Source organism: Apium graveolens, chromosome 3 (genome assembly GCF_009905375.1).
Source record: "Apium graveolens cultivar Ventura chromosome 3, ASM990537v1, whole genome shotgun sequence".
NCBI classification, from domain to species: Eukaryota; Viridiplantae; Streptophyta; class Magnoliopsida; order Apiales; family Apiaceae; genus Apium; species Apium graveolens.
The window spans coordinates 175,635,358-175,641,195 of record NC_133649.1 but is presented as its reverse complement, the minus strand read 5'-3'; the positions used below and the strand labels follow the sequence as shown (position 1 = coordinate 175,641,195).

The window sequence follows — 5,838 nt, the reverse complement described above, 5'->3', positions numbered from 1 at the left end:
ACAGGTTGTTGCGAATGCTGAAAGTTGCTTACGAACTGAGCTGATTCACTAGAAATTGCGCACTGATCAGTTTCATGGGCACGGGCACAAAGCTCACAGACACTAGTGATTTGATTAACTCCATAATTAGCCAAAGTGTCCACCTTCATCGTCAAAGCAGTTGTTGCATCCAACTCCAGAATTCATGCAACCTTTCCCTGAGTCAATCTCTGGGAAGGATTCTGGTACTCATTAGCAGCCATCAGTTCAATAAGTTCATAAGCTTCATCGTAGCTTTAAGCCCACAAGGCTCCTCATGATGCTGCATCGAGCATGGGTCTCGAAGTCACACCCAATCCATTTTAGAAACAGTTAATAATCATCCAATCAGGCATGCCATAGTGTGGGCACTTCCTTAGCATCTCTTTATATCGATCCCAAGCCTCACACAGAGATTCTCTAGTTTGCTGAGAAAACTGAGTAAGACCATTTCTGATTGCAGCAGTCTTCGCCATAGGAAAGAATTTAGTGAGAAAATTTTGAGCAAGATCTTCCAAAGTTGTGATAGACCCTGATGGTAGAGAATGTAACCAGCACTTAGCTTTGTCCCTTAGAGAAAACGGGAAGAGTCATAACTTGATAGCATCTTCAGTCACATCATTGAACCTGAAAGTGTCACAGATCTTGATGAAATCCCTGATGTGCATGTTAGGGTCTTCAGTATGAGAAACCTCAAACTGAACTGAGTTCTGTATAATCTGAATCGTGCTTGACTTGATCTCAAAAGTGTTAGCCCTGATGGCTAGCCTGATGATGCTTGACTGAATGTCATTGATCTTAGGCTGAGAATAGTCCATCAAAGCCTTAGGATTTCTGCTTGATCACCCATCTCTACTAAATCTAGTTCCTCGACTTTCTCTTCCTCTTCTACCTTCTTTTCTTCTTCAAAAACTTCTTTTCGAACTACCACACCTTCTTCCTCGGCTTTATCCAATGTTCTCTTACAAGTACGCGAACGTGTATGCATACACCCTCGCTAGAGTACCTGAAATAAGCAAGGAAATGAATAAGTAACAATGTTCGAGTCAATGAACTTTAACGACCACTGATGGAAAGCACATAAACTATAAATTAACAGTGCAGTCCCCGGCAGCGGTGCCAAAAACTTGTTAGTCACTAAACACGCGCTAATAATACACGCAAGTATACGAGTTTGCAAGTAGTAAAGAATCTTTTCTAGTTTGTTCCCACAGAGACTGGCTTTGGTTAATTAATTAATTTACGCACTCAAGCAACAATGTATGACTATTATTCAATGCTAAAACGATAACAAATTGAGGTTGTTTATAACTAAGAATTAAACTAACAGTTATAACTAAGAGAATAAGATTGACTGAATTAATATATATGTCAAACATGGGATTCTAACTTCGTTAAATACTTCATTCAATAACCTTATTGTTCTTAACCTTAGCATGCAATGGTGATGACACTAATCAGATAACACAAAATTGCTAAACGCCAACTTTCATTGCACGAATAACATACTATTAAACATCCATAAAAGAGATAGAAGTTGAATATACACCAATTATATTAAGACCCTATATGTCTATAGAATTTGACAACATAACGGTTTAAGCACAAGTTATCTATCTTGATTACATAGGGAAAGTAAGATGGTTAAAATTACATACGAACCATGCATAACAAATACATGAACCTATGCTAGCATGGCAAGTTCTAAATCCTTAAATTCACTTTCGCTTCATTAAGAATTAACACACTATCTTATAAGTTCGCAACTCTGATAAGACAAATACGCACAACCAATACTAGGTTATCATACAATCGCCACATACTAAGGCATCGAAATAAATTAACTAAAGAAATCCAAAAATAAATCCTCTAGAACCCCACGATAACGATTAGCCCATAATTGGACTCATCATCAACATGGGTTCCGATGAAAGCATGGTATAACAAACGTAATCTTCATAATGAATAAATAAAACCAAGTACGAAGCAAGTGTAAGGTTCAAAAATAAGAAAACTAGCATCCAAGTTACAACTTAGAACAAAGATTCACAAGTAAACATAAGATCTTCTTCGTCTTCATTAAATCGTGCTAACACGGTCTTCTTACAGCTCTCCTTGATAAGTCTCTAGCTTGATATATTATTAAAAATGACCTAAAGTTATTTATATAGTAGCACTGATCAGCAGAGAAGTCCAGAAATCAATCTTCTATTTAAAACAAGATTCTTGAAACCCGACCTGGCGCGGCCGCGCGCTTGATCAGCGCGGGCGCGCTGGCTCTCTGAAGTTCGGGCGCGGCCGTGCGCTTGATCAGCGTGGGCGCGCTGGGCTTCTGCCAAAAGTTTGACTTCTTTCTTTTCCTTGCAGATTTGAGCCGGTCTTCACGAGCTTTATTCCTTAGACACCAACCTAACACCATATTAGCACCAAAATAATGCTAATTCACCTAATTACCTAGATAATGCCTGAAATGCAAAAACACTCGAAAACACGTTAAAACACTTAACAACTTGATTACAAACACATCAATTCAAAGCTTATTAGAGAATTATAAAGTGTCATAAATGCCACCCAACAGTAATCAATGATATAATACGAATACCCTAATCGAAGTTAGTCGTCTGTGAACCATACCAGTTGCACTAGGCGTCAGCGTTTCGTGAAAGGAATCTGAGTTTTATCATTAGGAAGATTTTTAAGTGAGGATTCGTATCTGGATATGCAAGATATATGGTTTATACGAAGACTTAGAGAGAAGACTTGAAGATGGGACAATTCAAGCGTTAAAGCATTTACAGGAACTAAGTCAAAGTGATCACTACCTTATAGTAGGAGTCACTGAGATCATTCTATTACTTTGAATGAGCAAGAACATTGAAGTACAACTCATAAACTAAGTATCAGAATTGGTCTTGACCTAGTAGGAGTAACAGGGAAGAAGCTAGAGCAGATTCTAACTCCAAGTGTGCTTGTTTGCTTCCCTAGTCGCCAGTGAGAAGTTGGATGATTTTTTTCTAAGGAAAGAATCTTCTCCTAGGCTTCCTTGGTCGCAAGTAAGCTTGTGAGGGGAGAAGGAGTCTCCAGTTAGAATTATTTCTAAGGCAATCCTCTCCCTCGAGCATGAAGAGGTCGCCAGTCAACCTACCCTAGCTAATGCAGTCGCAACTGTCCCCTAGAACATGTAGCAGTCGTAAGTAAGCCCTACAAGGGACTAGAGGTTGGAACTCATGAATTTGGCTAAGGCAAAGTTCACTCCAAGGCCCCCAGGTCACAAGTAAGCTTGCTAATAGCCCCTATATGCACAAGTAAGAGATTCATGAATATTTCCAAGTACAGACTCTTGCCTTGGAGTCGCAAGTAAAGAAAGAAGGTCCCTGGAACAAGTATTTATCGACCACATTTTATTGATCCACTCAATTGATTTATGTGGTAAACAAATGGCCACGTATTTCAATTGAATAAAAAGTCTACACTCAAGCAGCAGATTGTAACGTCTGGGAAAATTACGTCTGTATTATATCATAATGATAATAAAATATGTGTGTTAATGTGTCATTTATGTGTAATTAACTGTCAAACCCTAATTGTTATGTGTTACGTACATTCTATGTCGTCCCGGTATTTTTAAGATATTTTTCTGATATTTTTATTTTGCATTTATAGCTTTCATATCAAAAGTTATACGACCCGAATCATGATTTTAAAATAGATATTTCAAATAAAATAATGGGCCCTATTATTCATCAAACGGCTTTTACCATCGCGTTATTCTGAACATCTAGGTATTTTACTAATTTTCTCGTTTCGCAAAAAATGACTTTTTCGGGCCCCATTGGGTGTTAAAAACCCCACAAAAATCATATTTTTATTTTTATAAAACCATAGGACTTTCATTTATACCATTTCTTTGTATTTTTGCATTATTCACAATTTTTGGGAAATTTTGGCATATATATTGTATATATAAAATATTTATAAATTAAATTTTAATAGTCAAAAATTATAAAATTAGGGGCTTATAATTTTAAAAGATGTAGAATTAGGGCCTTAATTTTAATTAGGAGTATTAATTTTACTACTATAAATAGCCTAATTTTTATTTAATTAATTATAATTAATCATTAAAAATCAGCAAAATTCTGAAAATTCTCTGATATCGGGTCGGGAAGAACAGGGTTAGGTCAGGAATTGAAGCCGTGATTTCTCACGGATTACAGCATCAAATCATGTGATTCAAGTACTCAAATCGAAAGTTTTAATCTGTTCTTTCCATTTCCAGTATCAATTTCATGTTTTAATTCGTTGTTTTTGATTTTCGATTTTTAGGGTTTATGTTCGAATTAGGGCTTTTTGATTCTAGGGTTACTATGATGTTTTGATTATTGATATAGCTTCTTGATGTTATTTGCAATCGATTCATGGTGTTTAATTGAACAAACGATACCGGGATAGCAAAGTTTGATTATTCGGGTTTATACTAAATTTTTAAAACATAGCTTCATGATTTCTGTTAATATTTGGTTCTTCTGATGTTGGGGCTTTGATTGTACATGTTCTTAGCTTTGATTTGCACTATAAAGTATTGAGTTTCATGTACGATTCTGTGATTTCGTATTTTGGCCGGAGTTCCTGTCGGTTTTGATCGAAGTTGAGGATTCAGGGATGTTTTTGGTATATTTTGGCCGGAGATGACTTGCTGCAGTTGAGTGGAATTGAAACTTTGTGAAAAACACATCAAACAGTTGTGTTTTTTGCCTGATTTTTGCTGGCCGGAATCCTGGACGGTGGCCGGATTGTGGATAATTCCGGTCATGTTCTTCATGACCCGGATTGTAACCCGGTTGACCCGTTTGGTTAACCAGGTTTTGATCTGCAATTGTCAGAATAAATTTCTGACAAGTGTTTCTGGAAATAATTTTTACTTTTTAGTTTTATTAATTTTAAAAATCAGTTTTATTTATTTTATAAATTGATTAATTGATTATTTAATTAATTGATTTATATTATAAATAATTCTGAAATATTTTCTAAAAATCAGTTTCAATTATTTTCTTAATTATTTATTATTTATTTATTCTTTAAAAATGATTAATTATTTTGATAATTAATCAAATAATTTTCAATAAATCATAATAAATTCATTTTAATTCCAAAAATTATAGAAAATCATTTTTAGTTCTGATTTCTTAGATAATTATTTTAAAAAAACATTTTAGGGTTTAATAATTAGTAATAATTATTTATATTGAACAATAAATTGAATTATCTGTGTTTAATTGATAATAATTAGACCGTTAGCCCGTTTCGAGTGAAACAAAAGCCCTTTGACTTAGAAAAATGAATTATTTTCATTAAAAATAAGATTAAAACCTAATTCCTTCTAGAAATTAGTGGAATTTGTTATTTATTTGATTTTAAGCCGAATCGCGTGCCGAGACGAGTCCGATAAATTCTGAAAAATAGAAAACGAGTCAGATAATGATCAGTTAAGCGATCATCGAGTCGATTTTGATTCTAAAAATTATTTTAACTATAACAATGATTACGTGGCTTATGTGCTTATGTGTATTATGTGGTTAATTGAATCTTACTTGCTAATATAAAATATACGAGTCAATCATAAACGCATGGGTAGACAATAGGAACGATTTGAAGTCGGTTCGAGGCGCAATTGAAGTACGAAATGACTAAACCAGTCTATTTCTCTAACAGAAGCTAAGCCGGTAAGGCAGATTGAGCCGGTGTTAGACGAAGGTGACGTATTTGAAGTGAGTCGCGCAGAAGGCAAGTTTTTCCCCTATTCTAATTTCAGAATAGTGA

The 5,838-nt window shown here is 35.0% G+C and overlaps 1 non-coding gene across 1 annotated transcript; it reads left to right on the top strand.

Moving 5' to 3' along the window:
- Nucleotides 1–372: 372 nt before the first annotated feature.
- Nucleotides 373–479, top strand: LOC141716248 (small nucleolar RNA R71). The gene has a single exon (XR_012572965.1). It is a non-coding gene; the product is annotated as a small nucleolar RNA R71 (small nucleolar RNA).
- The last annotated feature ends 5,359 nt before the right edge of the window (nucleotides 480–5,838 follow it).